Source organism: Crocuta crocuta, unplaced genomic scaffold (assembly GCF_008692635.1).
Source record: "Crocuta crocuta isolate KB4526 unplaced genomic scaffold, BGI_CrCroc_1.0 scaffold279, whole genome shotgun sequence".
Classification (NCBI taxonomy): domain Eukaryota; kingdom Metazoa; phylum Chordata; class Mammalia; order Carnivora; family Hyaenidae; genus Crocuta; species Crocuta crocuta.
In genome coordinates this window covers 3,936,109-3,955,885 of record NW_027551570.1, presented here as the reverse complement: position 1 = coordinate 3,955,885, position 19,777 = coordinate 3,936,109, and the positions used below count along the sequence as shown (strand labels likewise).

The window sequence follows — 19,777 nt, the reverse complement described above, 5'->3', positions numbered from 1 at the left end:
GGACGATAGGACCTGAACAGACATTTCTCCAAAAAAGACATACAAATGGCCAGCATCACTAATCATCATGGGAATACAAATCAAAACCACAGTGAGATATCACTTCGCACTGGTTAGGATGGCTGGTATCAAAAAGACAAGGAATAATAAATGTTGGCAAGGATAAGGAGAAAAGGGAACCCCTGTGCACTGTGGGTGAGAATGCAAACTGGGACAGCCACTCTGGAAAACACTATGGAGTTTCTCCAAGAAATTAAAAGTAGAACTACCCTATGATGCAGCAATTTGACTTTTGGGTATATACTCAAGGGAAATGAAAAGGGGATAGCAAAGAGATACCTGTAATCCCATGTTCACTACGTATTATTCACAATGGCCAACATACGCTAACAATGTAAGTGTCCAGTAATGAATGAATGCATGATAGAGATGTGGAATGTGTATACAATGGAATGTTATACAGCCATGAAAACGAGGGAAATCCCACCATTTGTGACAACATAAGTGAACCTGGAGGGTGTGATGCTAAACGAAGTAAGTCAGGTAAAGAAAGACAACTATTGCGTGGTGCCACTTATATGTGGAATCTAAAAATTTTTTAAAAAGAACGTTAAACTCATAGAAAGAGAGAGTAGATTAGTGGTTGCGAGGGGCTGAGGGATGAAAGGAATAGGGAGAGGTTGTTAAAGGGTACAAACTTTCAGTTATAAGATAAATACGGTCTAAGGATCTAATGTGTAACATGGAGACTGTAGCAGATAACACTGTATTGTGTAACTGAAATTTACTAGGAGTAGGAACTTAAATGTTCTCACCAAAACAAACGAACAAAGCTTTATGTCAAAAAGAAAGAAAGAAAGAAAGAAAGAAAGAAAGAAACGATGTTCAAATAGCTTACAGTTTTAGTTTATTGATTGTACACTGGATGTGGTTAAATGATGTCTTATATCTTAGGATGAAACAATTAGGAGATTCCAAGTTGGGCATATTTCGGTCTGCAAACGGGAAGGTACTGCTGTGGAGGTAAGGGTGTGCTTTAATTCATCTTCAGTGGCCAGCACCCCTAGGACAGGAAAGGCTAGGGTCACATCAAGGTGTGTGTTTAGATATGGCCAGCAGGAGCTTTGGCTGTATTGCTGTGGTTATTTCTCCTTGCCATGGTGCTTTGGGATGCCTGGTTTAGGTACAGTGACTTTGTCTCCTGTGGTTGAGTTCACAGAATCAAAGTATCGTAATAACATTTGGGAAGGCATCTAGGTCAGTACATAAATATCTTATTCAATTTCCCTGACACGTGATCGTTTGCTTGGGCCCTAAGTCTTCCCCTAAAAGGGACACTCAACTTCCTGAGACCCCTGCTTACATCTTCAGGCAATTCTATTTGTTAGAAAATTCTTTAGACAGAGTAGGATCTTTATTTCTGCAGCTACTTTTCGTTCTTCTATGGACACATAGGACCTAAGATGGACATGCAGCTTTAAAAGTTGTCAGATGCATTTCAAGTTCAGTTCTACAAACTTTTCCCAGGTGTTTGTCATGGCCACGATTCATAGATGCACTAGCATTCATTTCTGTCCTGGAGAAGCTCAGTCTGGCAACCTAGAAAGGTTCACAAAGAGAGAACTTAATTCCCCTTTTGTAACAGGGATTTCCCTTGTGCTAACAATTGTCTTTTCTTCCCTTCTACCACATGCTGATGACAGGACCTTCTGTATTTTAACCTAAGCTCAGCATTCTGAGGAACACAATTGGTTGGTCTGGAGAAGGGTCGCTGACCAAACTGCACTCATCACAATGTTCTGCCCTCACTGGTGTTAAAAGAACAAAATTCAATTGAATACATTTTAAAGATCTTATTGACTTTATTCAATGACTCATGAAATGTGCAGCATCGCATCTAGCAGATAGAAAGGAACTTTAAAGAGCTATTCAAGATGCAAGAATTTTATAGGCAAAAGGAGTCAGGACAAGGAAGTTATACTAGAAAGGAGTTGATTATTTGTGGCAAGGTCACCTTCCTTGAATGCATGGCAGGGGTCTATCAGGCATATTACTTTGCTAGAACTGACTGGGTAATCCCAGATTTACTGGTTTGAGATTCCACTCCTGGAGGAAGCCGAAACTGTAATTAAGTTAGATAGTAAGTCTCAGTTTGGTGACATAGGGCTCAGCATAAGGGACTCCATTTTGAGCTTGATGTCTCTTTTTCAAACACTGACCAACGCTGATTAGTCCAGGAGTGAGCTCTTGACTAGAGCTGGCCACTCACAGCTTTTCCTTGGGATTTTAAAATTTGCTATCAGAAAGGATATAAGCCAGTCTCTCTCTAATGACTGCCTTCCTAATGACTGAAAAACCATACACCTGCTGTAGCCATCGTCCCTGCTGTTCTGCAGCAACAAAGAATGAGGCAGATGGGCGGAGAGAAGGAGAAATGAGAAATGGAGAGAAGGTCCTGACAGCATTCCATTCTATGCTTCCAGTGTCCCTTGAGACTCATCTCCACCTTGGCTTGTCACATGGTCAGCTCTTCCTTTGAATCACTGATTCAACACATTCTTCTATTAAGCTGATGTGAGTTTGGTTTCTGGGAAATTTTTGGAAGTCAGGTGGATAAGGATAAATAAAAGGATTAGAGAGCAGTGTTGATGTCCCCAACCCAGCCCCTTTGCTGGGGAAAAAGTTGTCTCAGGCACATACCTGAGAGACAGGCTGAGCATCAAAGAGGGAAAGGCTCATGTTTTCTTGGAAGCTATTTGGTTGGGGGTCAGTGAGAGGTGGAGAATGATAAGGTAGGAATGCTGTTGAGTGGAGACTGTTTTCTTGGTGAGATGTTTCTATTCACCACTGCTTCCTGGGGGCATCTTGTCTGTTTACTCTGGATCTGCTGCTAAAGCAGTCAACTTCTGGGTGGTTCTGTAAGCCTGAATAGGGAAGGAGCCCTGTCTTTGTCTGTTAATAGAGGGCTTACTGCATACCCAACACTTATAGACATTTACAAATAAATACATATTTATATATATTGCAGATGTACTTTCAATTGTATTTACATCTAAATCTCATAATATTATCGTAAAGTTGGGGATTATTACCCACACACGAGAATCAGAGATTGCAAAGTTCACTCTGTTGTCTGAGGCTCACACACTTATAGTGGCCATTGGGATGGGAGTCCAGCTTCTGACCCCAAACTATACCGTATGTCCCTTTCTTCCTTTCCCCAGAGAGAGAATCTGGCCTCTCAGGCTCCGCCTGGTTCGAGGCTTGCTGTGACAATAGTCCTCTAGTAGTGTGGCCCAGAGACTGTGTTCCCTGGGAAGGACTCTGCTCACCCCCACCCTCTCTGGGCCTCAGACTTTGTCCCCTGAGCAAGGGAGGTGTGAATGTTTCAGGGCAGGTCTTTGCTCTGGCAAAATCCCCAGACTCAGCAGGCTGAACGAGAGTCCTGTGGCCAGGTGCGTCCGGCCCGAGTCACTGCGCCGGGCCAGGTGAGGCTGTGAGGTGGCACCTGCCTGAGGTTGGCAAGGCTTCTGAGAGGGCTTCCTAATCCCGAATAATAATAATGACAACAGCAGTGGTGGTAATGGAGGGCTTTATGTGCGCAAAGTGTGCTTCCATCCCAAAAGGTCCAGGAACTATACAAAAGGTCCTGATAAGTATTATTATCTCTTGGGAGGGCAACAGGTTTACCTTGTGGGCAAATTCTGTGTGGAGAGGCAAAGAGCCCAAGAGATAATGAGAGCAGCAATTAGCAAGTGCTAATGCCTGTACCCAGGAAAAAGGACAGGCATAAAAGCCATATCGGGGGAATCAGGGTTAGTTCAGGGAGAATTTTCTTCCTTACTTCGCTTTGGACGTGAATTATCAGAAGCAAATGACAGTGCAAGTTCTGGTTCTAAGAAAAAACAATGAGCACACTGTACGGGAGGCCATTTGCTCTGCATGGGTGTCTGAAGGTCGTACACTCAGGGGTCTCGGGGGCTGGCAGGCAAAAGTAGCAAATGAAAAAGGTCAAGTTAAAGGCAGATGTATTTCAAGTAAAATGAGATAAAGATAACAAATAACAATCTATGTTTGGCTTTAGTATTGGGGGATGATAAGGAGGGGTGCGGATTGTGGCAAACTAAAAAAAAAGAACACAGGCCTTGCTGAAGGGAGCAGCTCCACTCAGATCCAACCAAAGCCGACCCCACGGTGTCAGGTCTTCCAGTTTTAGAAAGAAACTGGAAATCTAAATTGTTGTGGAAAACATCTTGCATTTGAATTATTGGTAATGGGGGTACCTGGGTGGCTCAGTTGGTTAAACATTCGGTTTTGAATTTGGCTCAAGTCATTATTTCATGGTCATGAGATGGAGCCCCGCATAGGGCTCTGCACTGGGTGTGGAACCTGCTTGGGTTCCTCACCTGCTCTCCCTCCCCCTCTGCCCCTCCCCTGCTCATGTTCTCTCTCTCTTTCTCTAAAAAAAAGAGAGAAAGGAAGAAGGAAAGAAAAAAGAAAGGAAGGAAGGAAGGAAAGAAGGAAGGAAGGAAGGAAGGAAGGAAGGAAGGAAGGAAGGAAGGAAGGAAGAAAGAAAGAAAGAGAGACATAAAGAAAAGAAAAGTTGGTAACTAATTTCAACATTTTCAAATGCTGTTGGCCGATGGCCTACCTAGTTGGATTATCTCTTAGAGGATAACCTTCCAATTATTCAAATTTTTAAGAAGTTCAGCTTCATAATACACATGGAGTTGGATGAGACCAAGTTGGCCCAGTATGTACCCCAGTCCCGATCTGCACCCCCAAGGTTATGAAGGAGGCCAGTGGCTGGAGGAGGGGATCTTCCAGGCTCTTGTGTCTGGACACTGCGTGGACTCTGGGCTGGATAAGCCTGCCATGCCAGGGGTGCCCATGATTGTAGTCAGATGAGGAAAACAAACAAAAATCTTGGTAGAAGATGATGCTGGTAAGGGTGGGATTCAGCAGGCCTACTGGAGATTAAGGGAAACTAGGACAAAATTTGCCCCTTTTAGCCTCCCCACCCTTTTCTTTCTCTTTGCTGCCCTTCCTTCCACCCCCTTCTCCCCTACCTTTCCCTGACTACCTGCCTCCCTTTCTTCCTTATTTCCTTCCTTCCAAAAATTCACTGCCCACCAACACCATGTCAGGAGCTTTACGAGGCTCTGAGCATACCATCTAGGCATAAAATTACATTTCTGACTTCTAAAAAACCATATCATGCGAAACAGCTATACAGACTTTTACCAAATTTGGAGGCAAATTTGACTAGATTGGACACTGTACAACCTGTGTAAACTTTTCTTTGAAGAGGTCATCACAGTGAGACAGTCAGCCACCAGCGCAGCAGAAAGTGAACACTGGAACGAGGCCTACTGTTGCCAGACACACAAGACCCACTGGACGCCTGAGGTGCTGTGTGTGAGCAGGGAGACCACAAACAGGAGATTCAAATCTGACGCCTGACCTGAAAGTCACCGAGGAAACATCTGTTACTGACAATGTCAACTCCATATAGGTGCTCCTGGCTCAGTAGCACAACAGGTGTTCATTTAATTACATTAATGGCTTTTTGTAGCAATATGGCAGAAGCTGCTAGTGATGCATAAGGGTCAGCTCTTACTCCAACACTCCGCTCAAGGTGTGCTCCCTGAGCAGCACTGTCAGCATCACCTGGGGGCATGTTAGAAATGTAGACTCTTTTTTTTTTTTTTTTTTTACAAATAGTTTATTGTCAAGTTGGTTTCCACATAACACCCAGTGCTCATCCCCACAAGTGCCCTCCTCCATGCCCATCCCCCCTCCCCCCACACCCATCAGTCCTCAGTTTGTTCTCAGCATTCAAGAGTCTCTCATGGTTTGCCTCTCTCCCTTTCCCCCACCGTTTCCCTTTCTTCTCCCTCACAGTCCTCCGTCAAGTTCCTCCTAATCCTCCTATACGTGCAAACATATGGTATTTGTCCTTCTCTGCCTGACTTAAGAAATGCAGACTCTTAGCTGTACCACAGACCTACTTGTTTGTAACAGCATCTCCACAGGTGCACATTCGAGTCTGAGAAGAACCCGAAAGCCAGAATTATAAACCCTGCAATCATCCGGGAAGCTAAACACACTAATGCTCCCCCTTCCCCAGCTCCTCCCACCAAAAGGCTCTGATTCAGTCAGTCTAGGAGTGTGGGCAGTAGAAATTTTAGAATCATCTCCCTGGGGTTCCTGATAGGCAGCCTGGTTTGAGAACCACTGCTTGTTAGAAATCCTAATTTGGGGCCCTACCTTAGACCTAGTTGATCACCTTGTAGGCGTTAATTCTGCTGCTGTGTTTGAGAACCACTGTCCCAAAGGATCACAATCTATGGTGGAGACAGATTGGAAAAACCAGCCTTTTCTACGCAGTGGCATAGACCACAGGGACGAGACCACATTCTCTTGTGAGGGACATGCAGCCCCAGGGCAGAAGAGGACAGGATGGCCTTCTCTAGGAGGTAACAGACAGCTAGAGGGATGAGTGGAACCTAGCCCAGTACAGAGGTAGGAAATAAAAGAACATTCCAGCGAAAGGAAGAGCAGATGCAAAGTTCCTGAGATGGGACCACACAGCTCATCCATGTATGTGAAAATTGTTCAGTTTGGCTGGAAAGAGGGGTTGCTGAGGGTGAATCCAAAGCTAGAAATAAGAGAGAGGTAATGAAGGACTTTGTGTGTTGTATTCAGAATTTCAATTCTGTCCCAGGTGGGGTTTGGTGGGAGACTATTAGAAAGAGCACTTGCCTGCCACGTGGACAATGGATGGGGGGGCAGCACGAGGGGAGGGAAGAGACGAGTTAGATGTCAGCAGTTCAGACATGGGATGCATATACTATCAACCAGGGAGTCTTCACTGAGAATTCACTACACTAATAATTGTATGTGACACAGTACACAACTTTTGACCTCAAGGGTCTTTGTTGGGTTGTCAAGACAAATAGATCATTCCATCCAACCAGTTAACTTGACTTAACTGAAAAATGTTCATAAAACCTGTACTACAGAGAGGGGATAGCCCCAGACACAGAGTCATGCAGTAGTCAGTAAGGCATAGTTGCTGCCATCAGGGAGCTTATAGTCTTCTTGGCCAAGGCAGATATGATCAGATACCATATAGTGTACAACTACTCTTGTGGACAATTAAATTAATTGGTAATGAGCACCAGGCCACTGATTTACCCAGCCTCATCCCCTAGGCTTGGCTTATTGGCCAACCACCATGTTGTGTAGCAGTGTTATCTTTACTCTCATTTCATAGCTGAGAAAACTGAGGTTCAGAGAGGTTATGCATTTGCTCAGAATCACAGGACTGGTGAAGTAGCAGAGATGGGATTTTTATTCCAAGACTTCTAGTCTCATGTCTCATTTTCTGGTGATTACATTGTTTCCCAAACTTCATTCATCCTGTCTGATTTTTCCCATAATTATGCAAGCCTATACTATTATTTACTTTGTACTTTACATTAAACTGACTTATTTTTTTCATGTTACATAATGTATTCTAAAACAAAGACCTTATGACTATAACGAATAGAGAATGAGCAGGTAATAACTGTAAAATTAAATACATCAGACACATAGGAATGTAAACTGGTGCAGCCCCCCTCTGGAAAACAGTGTGGAGGTTCCTCAGGAAACTAACAATAGAACTCCCCTATGACCCAGCAATAGCACTGCTAGGAATTTACCCAAGGGATACAGGAGTGCTGATGCATAGGAGCACGTGTACCCCAATGTTCATAGCAGCACTCTCAACAATAGCCAAATCATGGAAAGAGCCTAAGTGTCCATCAATGGACGAATGGATCAAGAAGATGTGGTTTATCTATACCATGGAATACTACATGGCAATGAGAAACAATGAAATCTGGCCATGTGTACCAACATGGATGGACCTTGAGGGTGTTATATTGAGCAAAATAAGTCAGGCAGAGAAAGACAAATGCCATATGATTGCACATATAGAAGGATTAGGAGGAACTTAACAGAGGACCATGGGGGAGAAGAAGGGGGAAAATGGTGGAGGAAAGGGTGAGAGGCAAACCATGAGAGACTCTTGAATGCTGAGAACAAACTGAGGACTGATGGGTGTGGGGGGGGAGGGGGGAGATGTGCATGGAGGAAGGCACTTGTTGGGATGAGCACTGGGTGTTATATGGAAACTAAGTTGACAATTTGTAAAAAATTAAAAAAAAAATAAATACATCAGACACAGACCAATGTTACTGTAAATCCAGTTGCATACCATAGCCTGGCCAAGGCTCTAAGCCTGAGGTCTGCTTTCTCTTTGCTAAAAAAAGAAACTTGCAGGTGTTAAGAGGTGTTAAAGTCCTGGTAGCACCAACTTGACGCTAAGCTTTGTCTCATCTAAAGATAATTGAGACTTTTGGAAATAACTTTCTCACTATGAGATTTAATCTTACTTAATGATATCCATCTATCACCTTACATCATTGCACATCATTCACAGGGCAGACACTGTGAAGTGTCCCATTCTCCCCTTTTTCCTTTTTTCAAGATGAATGTCCTCCCCTATTACAAACCCCCATGCCATGGGGTCACTAGGCTCATTCCTTCTCGGTGGACAAAGGACAGCAAACCTTTGGGATAAGATCATAGGGTGCAGAGATAGCTGTTGGTGTCTCAGTCTTGGGGAAATACAATTATGATCAATGGTGATGATCCTCATGTCATAACCTGTAAGGGGTAGATTTTGCTTTGCCCTCAGCACATGCTTTACTTTTTCTCTCTTTTGTGGGCCACTTCAGCCTCGATCTTATGCTTCTGTTTCTCATACTCATATTCATAAACCTCCCTTACTTTGTTAATCATGTTTAATGATATTTTTATGGTATTAGCCTATGACCACAGCATGGAAGCTGCCTGAGAGGAAAGGTCATCCTCTGGTTTGGCTGCTCACAGGGACCTCTAGATACTGGAGCACTGGCCATGTGACCAAAGGATGACTCCAGGGAGCGGTCCTCAGGTAGGACTTGGAGCTGTGTGAAAAGTCTGAGTATAAACTCCACCTCCGATGAGTAGGGCCCAGGGAAGGTATCCACACTGCATTTAGATCTTCACGCATATTGGGCATCCTCCGCCCCTTGAGAATGGGCTTCTACCCTGACCATTCTCCCTGACTTGAGAATGTATAAGAGTGGAGACTTGTTGAGGCGGCTGGGTGGCTCAGTCGGTTAAGCATCCGACTTCGGCCGAGGTCATGATCTCACGGTTCATGGGTTCAAGCCCCGCGTCGGGCTCTGTGCTGACAGCTAGCTCAGAGCCTGGAGCCTGTTTCAGGTTCTGTAACTCCCTCCCTCTCTGACCCCTGCCCCTGCTCATGCTGTCTCTCTCTCTCTCTCTCTCTCTCAGAAATAAATAAAACATACAAAAAGTTTTTAAAAAGAGTGGGGATNCACATATCATAAGTATCATTCAAAATAAGCAGTTTTTAAAACCACATTGTATTTATTTATTTAATTCCTGTTTGATGGCTATTTCAGGGATTCCCCTCAATTTTTCACTATTGTTGACCTAGCTATGTGTACACCTAATTTGTAGATCAACTGGGACATTGCTTTTACTTGAATCAAACAAGGTATATGTTAAATACCCTATTTTAATGATCATGATTATCATGATTTATCATATACTTTTTAGCATCCTGATAATAGAAACCCTTTCAAAATTCAGATTATCACTTGAGTCTGCTTTGCCCTTGATTTATTTCTGTCAATATACCAGTGAGAGGGGAATATTTTGTTTATGTAGCTCGCAATGGGGATTTACAAAGAGCAAAAGACCCTGTCAAAAATGACTGCAAGCAAAAACATATCTAAGCACATATACCTTCATAGGAAAGATTAAAAGAGAAGAAAATCGATTGTAAGACCAAGTTTTGAATTTTTCTGAATTTTAGTATAGGGGCTAAGATCCAATCTTCAAAATTTGGGTTTGAACAACAACAACAAAAAGTCATTTAGAAACTTTTTGAAAACAGCTTTTAAAACCTCATTTAAAATAAAAGACAAAAAGACCTACTATCTTTCCAGAATGTCTTTCCAGAAAATGGACTTTTGCTCCAGGCAAGGTACTAGAGATATTGGGTATACAAAATTATAAGAAATAATCATTGGTCTCGGGAAACTTAACAATCCTCCAACAACAAATAGACTAAAAACCCGATAAAGGCGAACTAGAGGAATTGAAATGTGACAGGTGAACCGAGGGGCTGGACAATTCATTTTTTACATCAGCTGGTAGAGGGACGGGCTATAGAGGAGATGAGTTTAGTCTTGATGGGTGCATAGGATTTTGCCAGGAGCGGGGAAAGGAAGTTAGAGGCAGAGGGAACAGTGGGCCAAAGACAGACAAGAATGGGCATAACTACTTGACAGATGGAAATGATGATGCCTATTTGAGGGATAATGGCCAAGGATAAGGATGGAAAGTTGAGTAAGAGCCCGATTGCCAAGGTCTCTGAATGGTGTTTGGATTTTATTGGGATCCAATGGGCAGCCATCATAGATTCTTAAGCAGGAGAGGGGCCATATGGAAAGTTTTGATTTAGACAGCTTGGGAAAGGAGATCAAGTAAGAGCCTTTTTACATTGTCCCAGGTAAAATTATCCTCTGTATCTTTCATAATTTCATCTGATGCTGATTCCGTTCTCTCTCTATCTTTTTCTTCTAGTAAATATACTGCATAAAGAATCTTTATTTTGGAGAAATCAATGTGTTTGTCACACAAGCAACTCAGCTTGTCCCAGAGAATGAAGTCCTAAAACATAGCAGAAGGGATGCAAAAGGGCTGTCTTCACTTTGGATTTTTAGTTCTTATTTTTTCAGTATGTGGGATATTACCAGGATGGGAGCAGGGGAAAGAGAAAGAGGGAAAAAAGCTATACGTGTCATACTTTGTTCCTCTAAGAAGGCAGATTTTTTTTTCTTTTTTGCGAGTCTCTTCAGATCAAATTAAGCAGTAAAAATATTCTAATTGAGCTGGGCTGGATAAAGATGGATCTTTATCTACATACAATTACATGGTGTAATCTATGTTTCCAATTATACCACTTTTTCTCACAAGAGGAAGAGACCGAGCTTGTAAATACATTCTCAGTCCCACTCAGAAAGAAGTATGGTCACTGTTAGGAAAGTAAGGAAAAGTGCGGTGTCATAAAGGTGTATGACGCCCACTGCCTTTAAAGACAGCTGCATTTCTGGAAGCAGAAGGAAGGCAGAGAGACTGGTCGAACTTTGATGGGGATGAGGGAAATTTAATTGTAAAATACAAGACAATGGTGATGGCCGCTCTTTTAATGTGAGCTTTCACTTTGGTCACTGAGCTGCAGGCATCTCATACTCTTCCCCCCGAATCAGAAATGTGAAACACAGGCTGTAGTTTTCAGTCTTGAACTTTTAATTTTCAGATCTGCTTTTGAACAAGTCATGAGAAAAACAAATTGTAAGTAAGACTTTTCCTTCTATCCTTTTTATTGTCCCTGTTGGTGTCAGATTCCCTCTAGAATCTTTTTATCTGAATTCCCTGGGGAGGCGCGATGACACTGTGGGAAGCACTCCATTTTCTCTTATATAGTAGGAGGATACTCAATTATCAGTTAAAAAAATAATGATCTGTAGCCCATTAAAGAACTGAAAGCCTTACACATTGAGTCTTTTAAGTGGGTAATTCCTTTAACCGGGTAATTCTTCTAAGCGGGTAATTCCTTTAAGCAGAACCCTTCATAGCCCTGTAAAACTGAAGACCATCTAGGAACTCTTGAACTGTTTCAAATTGTTTTCAAATGGGTCTGAATGCTGTTGAGAAATGCATAATTTACGACCTTAACACTTGATTAGGTGTTAAACGACTGTCGGGAGAGATGTCCTTGGTAATCCAGTTATCATCTAGACTCTAATTATCACTTCACAGGAGAGGTAGGGCTGGGTAATTGAGAACCAAAATTCTTAAAGGGCTTGAAGTGGCCATTTTCTTATGCAGTTAAGCAAATTATTTCTCTACCTAGAAGGTGTCTAATTGGTACCAATTGATGAGAAGGAAGAAACGGTGTTATCACTTTCAGGAGTGAGTTAGTCAGGGGGCTCCAGCCAATGAAACAGAAAGTTGCATTGAGTACTGAGAGGGCTCGCCCATTTAAAATTTTCACTTTATTTAAAATACGTATTAAAGGAGGGAGAAAAGAGAAAGCAGGAGACAGCCAAGAGAAGACAGAATGTAATTAAGAGCTGATGGCCTTACCTCTCCCCCGTCTGTCATTACTAAGGATTTTTCTCAGATGAGACCCAATTTCACCTTGTGTTAGTTCCCATTGATCACTATAAATTATTTAAGCCACAAATGCTATGTCATCCACTACACCAGGAACGGGGAATGGAGATAATGGGCCAAAATCTGCCTGCAAGAAGGGTCCCACTCTCACTGCTTCTGATAGGAAATAAGAGTAAGAGGTAACAGGTGGAGAGATTCCATCCTGTATCTTTCCTTTTGACCAGCCCTCCTCCTCTCTCACACCCCCAGTCTTCTACACAGCACCTCTAAGTGTGTAAATTTCACAGTTAGTGCTATCGATACAAAAATGGGAATCTAAGACATGGCTCCTATTTTCGGCAGTGTCCATTCTAGACAGACAGTGATGGGTAGCGTTGGGATTTAAAGAAGGCTAATAACACCTCTTTATTCCCTTTCCAAATGTGAGACAAATTGATGGTTGCTGGAGAATGGGAAATCATATCGCCTTGATTACGAATAACATTGATTGGAGAACCTGGGTTAGACCGGTGGCCAGCGAGTTTGGCCAATCATCAGTGAAATCAGCACTTACCTCTGGTCACTGGCAGAGCTGCTCAGCTATGGGTATTCCCCATGATGAGGGAGTGGGAAGCCATCCCTATGGCAGAGAGATTAGAATGCATGTATCTTTTGGAAAAGCTGGCTCCAAAAGTGGCTCTTGGGAACCCTAATCAGATAATCACAGGCTACCATGAGAAGAGTGAGCCTGGATGGTCTCTCTAGCTCAAGTCCTTCTGCATAGAAACATGAAGCTCTTTCTTGAGAGACCTTGGAAAAGATGTTGAATGGAGACTAAACTTGTACGTGGTAAATTACATGCTTAATTCACTGCTTTTTCTGGGTTTGAGGCTAGAAGTGCAATTCTATGCAGTGTTCTGAGAAATAAAGCTGGCCACATCCTGAAGAGCTCAGAGAGCTTTTTAAAAAGGCACAGAACCACTATCATCTGGAATCACTACACTATCATCTCAGGGATGCAGAAAGTGTGAGTCTGTCCCTGATTGTTAGATGTCAGTCTGATACAGCAAATGTATGGTGAGCAGAAAATGATGGCTAAATTTAAGCCTATATTTTCTAGGTTCTTCTGACCTTACTTATTTTTTTATAGCATTTTTGAAAATGAATACAAATGCAATGCATGTTTATCGTAGAATATTTAGAACATACTTAAAATATAAAGAAGACAATAAAGTCAACTTTATCTTATCATTCAAAGATATCATTGATACCATTTAGGCTTTTTCTTTAAATGTTTATTTATTTATTTTGAGAGACAGAGAGGCAGAGAAAGAATCCCAAGCAGGCTCAGCCCTATCAGCACAGGGCACAGAGCAGGGCTCGATCCCAGGAACCATGAGACTGTGGCCTGAGCCAAAATCAAGAGCCTGATGCTTAATCGACTGAGCCACTCAGGTGCTGGTAGGTTTTGGTTTTCAAAAAAATATTCTATAAATAAAGTGATGGATGTTAGCTAAACTTATCGTGGTATTCATTTCACAATATATCTATATATCAAGTCATTATGTTATACACCTTAAACTTGTACGATGCTTTGTCAATTACACTTCAATAAAACTGGAAACAAATAAAATGAAATTCTATGTATGCACACATACAATTTTCATAGAAAGTTTCTCTTATACTACGTATGGAGTTTTGTGTTCTGTTTTCCCCTTATTATATTCTGAATAATTTTTCATGTCATCAAGTAGACTTAAAAATATGATTTTGGTGGCTGCATAGCAGTTTGTTTAACCTGCTCCTATTTGGATATTTAGATTATTTCCCACCTTCTCTCCTACAGACACCTTTCTTTTTTTCCTTTTTAATTTTTTTTTCCTTTTTAACTTTTTTTAAATGTTTATTTATTTTTGAGAGAGAGAGAAAGACAGAGCATGAGTGTGGGAGGGGCAGAGATGGGGGAGACACAGAATCCAAAGCAGGCTCCAGGCTCTGAGCTGTCAGCACAGAGCCCGACACGGGGCTTGAACTCATACGCTGTGAGATCATGACCTGAGCAGAAGTTGGCTGTTTAACTGATTGAGCCACCCAGGCACCCCCAGACACCTTTCTTATATGTAAAAATTTATGTGTTTCTCTGAATATTTCTTAGAACAGAAGTGCTGGGCCTGAGGGTTTGAACATCTTACAGCAGTACTATGCTGCTAAGTGTCTAATAACAGGCTTGCAGAGAAAAAAAGCCTTGATTTGTACCATTTGCCAATTTCTATGGTGTAAATACTCCCACTGAAGCTGATTTCAAACTACCAATGGTTTAACACCTGCCTTGAAAAATTCATGAAAAATTAAGTTGGTCCTTGTAAGCCAGCATAACAATGCAAGGCTTTAAATGCATATTTGCCTTTTCTCTCCAGGAAGGTGTGCTTAATCCTTTTCCTCCCACATTATATGGATAGCCTACTTAGATCCTGCTTAGGGTCTGGCCACCCCACTTGGGTCTGCAACTGAGGTGGAAGGGAAGCAAACCCAGAGTTCTTTTACTCTGAAGGACCCAGGGCCATCTGAGATGACATGTAGGAGAAATAACATTTCTTTCTAAAGAACTGTTCCACACATACAAACGTTGTAAAAGGGGAAAAATTAAACTCAGGATTTGTTTTAGATTTTATGTAAGACCAAGTCCAAATATTTGCTAACCAAAATAATCTCTCTGTGACTTTTCTATCCTTCATATTGATGTAATGCTATTAAATATGACATTTAATCATCCTGTATATGCTGAGAAATATGGCTTCATGGAATAGAAAGGGACCCTGTAATATTGCTGGAGCATGGTAACTCTCAAAGAGCTGTAGCCCTGGCTCAGCCACTAACTCTGTGACCTTAAGTAGATCCTCTGTCTTTTCAGTTGATTCTGTATTTGAAAACCAATGGGAGCCTTAAAGTTGCAGATCTGATTCTGCCACTCCTTCATTCAATACTTTGAATGAGTTCCCCATGTTGGCATTAGGATAAAATATCACATTCCTTACGTGGTTTACAGGGTTATGTGGTATAGCAGACAAACTCTTAAAATAACCTCCAACACGTATCTGTCAGCAAAGCCTAGTAGCTCTGCCTTCAAAATATATCCAGAAGCTGAATATACCTCTATGGGTTGTTACCCCTCTGTCCCAGTCATCATCATTTCCACCTGTATCACTGGGATCACCTTGGAACAGATCTCCCTGACTCTACTCTTGTCCCTCCTTGCTCCACGACAGAGTAGCCAGGGCGATCCTCTTAAAATGTAACTGTTCCTGTCACATGTCTGCTCAAACCCCCAGTCAATGGCCCCATCAATGGCTCCTTTGTGTCATAAATGCAAGGGGACCCTTCGAGTCTAGCAAATTCATCTTGGATAATTACCTCACTGTCATTAAAGCCATGAGATTTAGATATGAGTTTTGTTTTTTTTTAACAACAGTTTTAACCACTTGTACCCACCATGGCCCATACTAGTATTCCATGTTCAAAGCACTTTTCTGGATACAGAGTATTTGTTGCAAAGTATAAGTATAAATGTTGCATGGACAGAAGGATGGATATATTAGATGATACAAGATTAATATAGAGCAGACTAAGTGTTTTGAACTGAATAATAGAACACAAGTTCTTTGGTCATATTATTTAGATAGGACTCTAAAAGTAATTTACTCAAACTATGATCTAAGTTTTTTTATAAACTCTGTTATGTAACACTTGTTGCAAATGCTCAACTTTAGGAGCTCGGCTAAACATGACTGTAAAGGAGGATAATTAATCCACACAACAAAGAGAGAGAAAGAAGTCAAAAGTTTTTGGCCTGTGCAACTCACAGGTTGGGGTTGTCATTTAGTGAGGTGGGGAAGGCTGCAATAGAAGAAGGCTTCTAGCACAGGGATTAAGAGTGTGGAATATTTCTAGTATAAATCATCAGCAGGATCTAACTGAATAAATAATATTAAGTTTAACACATATCTCAGAAATTTTACAAGCTGTTTTGAATGTTGGCTTCAATATGACTGTGGGTGGAGACAAAGAACATTCTATGCCTTTTACCCATCATCAGTATGTGCTAACTGAGGTAGGTGTGCTTCCATTCACAGAGATCGTCACCCAGTGTGGATTGGATTCTGGGCTGGCCCTTGGCTCAGGTTTATTCCTTGTCCTTCTGCTCTGCTCGGTATCACAGAAGAGCTGATCACTGCAGGCTGGGTTTCCTGGACTCCCTAAGTGGAGGGCTTTTGCCTATGCTGGTACCATACGCCCTCACCCGAGACTAGAGCCTGGGAGGAGGGCGAAGCCAAGGCATTCCTCTTCTTTCTGTCGGAGTCATGCAGCACCACTAGCAGGGACTAAACGCCCTCTGTGTCACCAAATCCCAATGGACAAGCCCTCTGTCCTTGTCCCTGGGCCCTGATAATACTACTTCCTCCCTTTGAATCTCCAGTGTCAGAAGTCTCTAGCTTCCTGTAGTTGCTGAGGTCTGGGTTGCCCTCCTGTCCCCATTTGGTTTCTCAGTTTAGTGTTTAGAGTGGTTTCCATTTTCCTGGTTGTCTCCCACAGATTCAGATTCCCAGAATGGAACAAAGAGCTGGGGTAATAATTCAGTGCATCAGTTATTTCAAGGGAATTTGAGCATTTGACTTGAGTTTATCCTCTATACTTGCCTTGTCTGTGAAGCTATTATCTATCTGGGTGAGGTGGGTTATAGGTTTGGTATTGATCTGGCCCTCGTGCATTTTTATCCACTACTTAGTACCAAAAGGGTTGATAGTAGTCTTACCACCACTCCTCTGATGTTTGATTTTTTTCTCTGCTGTCCCTGCCCTGTTTGGATATCTTCATGAGAAACTTGCTAATTTCTAAGGTGTACCATTTTATCTTTAGATTATTCTGTTACAAATTTTAATTTTTTAATGAGAATCTTTGTGTTTAAAAAAAAAAAACCCAACCCAAAATGGCTTTAAGTAGAAAATAGCATTTATTGGCTCATTGAATTGATTAATCTAGAGGGAATTTTTAGGTAAAGCTTTACTTTGGGCTCAAATGATGTGTCTTCGATCCAGTTTTCATTTTATTTTTCCTCTCTCTCCATTTCCTAGCACATCCTGAGGTAGGCTCACTTTATAGCCTAAAGAGATCTCTCAGCAGCTCACAAAAGCTCAAAAAAATTCCTGGAATGGACTCTCCTGGCCCTAACTGATTCGTGTCCCACCCCTCATTGGTCTGCGTAGGTCATGTTTCTCTCCCTAATTGGCCTGCCTTGGATACCGCTCCCATGCTCCCATGCCTGCACCAATTCCTGTGGCTGGGGGAATGAGATACCTCGACAGGCCTAAGAAAACACACAGTAAATGGGATGCTCTGATTTTTGTTGTTGTTGTTGTTGTTGCTGATACACTGATTTGCTTAAACAAATGCATAGCTGGCTGGTCCTGGATGTGTGGTCAATCCCACCCACACTACATGTCTCAAAAATTCAGAGTAAAGTTAGAAAGAAAGGAGAAATGGATTTTAGGGATTCAACAAAACAAAACAAAACAAAACAAAGAAACCACCATGGAAGGCAAGGACAGAGAGTGATTTTGAACTTCTGTTATTATGTTACCTAGGTAGGTGAAGGAGTCTTTAAGGTTTACATTGGACACAAGAAGGCTTCCAGGGTGCATTAACAGTCACAGGGCGCCACAACTCCAAAATTTGGTAAGTAAAATGAAAGGTTCTATCTTAAGGAGGTGAACTCTGAATTTCCAAAACTACTTGTGCAGCAGTAAAACTATTCTGATTCAGTTATACATCAATAAACAATACATGTATAGGCACATATGTTTGGAAGGGAAAGACAAAGAGAAATAAAAAAGAAGCATTTTTTTTTTTTAATCTCAGCTTTTGACATAGCAAAAATACACGGGAAATGAGCTGTTAGTCGTAAGACAAGGCACAATTAGAACGAAAAGTATCACACCAAATGGAGAGGAAAAGGCTATCAATATAAAAAACATGTATTGGACCCCCATGAGAAATGCAGCCAAAATTTCATTCGATAATTTCATTGCTTCATTTTGCAAAATGGTAACTGTGGCAACTGAAATATGCTTTAAAGGTCTACACCTCCTTACACACCTCAATTTGTGGCAGGTTGTTTGTTCGTTACTCTTTTTCATATAGGCCAATGAACAGTTAAATTGAACAAAGCTTCCCTCCTTCCTTCCCCCCACCCTTCCTATTTATTTATTTATTTTTTCTTTTGGTTTGGCAGGTGCCTAGATTTTTATCTTTGCACAGGACAATGAAACAACCTGGTAAAAGTAACAACGAGAATAAAATCCCACAGACGACTGTAACTTCAGAAAAAAGAAGTGAACAGAGATTCACTCAATCCTATTCTTACTATTAAATCATAGTTAATTATTTACAAATTAAGAAGAAAGTACTTAAGTNTAAGCGAAAGTCGGACGCTTAACCGACTAAGCCACCCAGGCGCCCCAATAGCACGTGAGTTTTTTTTTTCCTTTTTGTCAAACTCTTAGGTTTTAAGCCTCTGGAGACTCTTGGAGGGACAAAGGGACTATTGTGACAGAGCTTACCTGTTGAGGTTGTTTTTTGTGAATCAGTTACACTAAATAATTCTGAGATGGCTTCTTTCCTGAAAATGACTTGAAAACCACTGTGACAACAATAACACTACAACAGAGATGCCCAAAGCTGTTGTGAGATTCCGTTTCAACTGCTTCTCCAGCATAACCAAGAGTGGAGGAGCATCTCAGTTAGCTGCTATCGTGCAATAACCCCCCTCAAAATGTAGTAGCTAAAAATAACAAACATTTATTGTTCCTGACAAGTCAGTGTATGTGCTGGGTGGATTCGCCGATCCGTGCTGGACTCACCCCCTCTCGGGTCGGTGCGGGAGTGTCCCTGTGGTCAGCTGGAGCATCGGCGGGGGCTGGCTGGTATGCGATGGCAGTGACTGGGACGAATGGAGCTCGGCTCCATTTGGTCTCTTACTCTTCCAGCAGGACAGCCCGGACTTGGTCAGATCGGCACCGACAGGGTTCCAGAGGAGAGTGGAAGTCTGAGAAGTCTCTGGAGGCCTACGATCTGAATTGGACCATTACCACATTACATTCTTCTATTGGGAAAAGGAAGCCCAGATTCCAGAGGAGGGGCTATAAATAAGGCCTCTGGTGGGAGGAGCTATTCTGGTGGGAGGAGCTACAAATTCCCACTGGATGTCGAAAGGAAAGAATTAGAGCCATATTTTCATCCAGTCGCCGCAGAAAACTTGAGTATGCTTAGCTTACATGACAAACACCTTATTTTTAGGGGGGAGAGTAATATAAAAATACACATTATGTGTGAAAGAAGTTCCCAGACCCAACTTAGAAACAATCTGGCTTATTAAAATAGAAGCACCCTTCCCCCAAATCCATTTTTAGTTTTCTCGTTTCTACCATTTGTTGAC

The 19,777-nt window shown here is 41.9% G+C and overlaps 1 long non-coding RNA gene across 2 annotated transcripts; it reads right to left on the bottom strand.

Annotated features, from left to right (window-relative positions):
• Window positions 1-890: 890 nt before the first annotated feature.
• Window positions 891-19,458, bottom strand: LOC144220581 (uncharacterized). Of its 2 annotated transcripts, XR_013331787.1 has the most exons (3): window positions 19,203-19,458; window positions 5,287-5,464; window positions 891-1,599 (listed from the first exon to the last, which is right to left on the bottom strand). It is a non-coding gene; the product is annotated as an uncharacterized LOC144220581 (long non-coding RNA). The 2 variants fall into 2 exon arrangements; XR_013331786.1 differs by lacking the exon at window positions 5,287-5,464.
• Window positions 19,459-19,777: the final 319 nt, after the last annotated feature.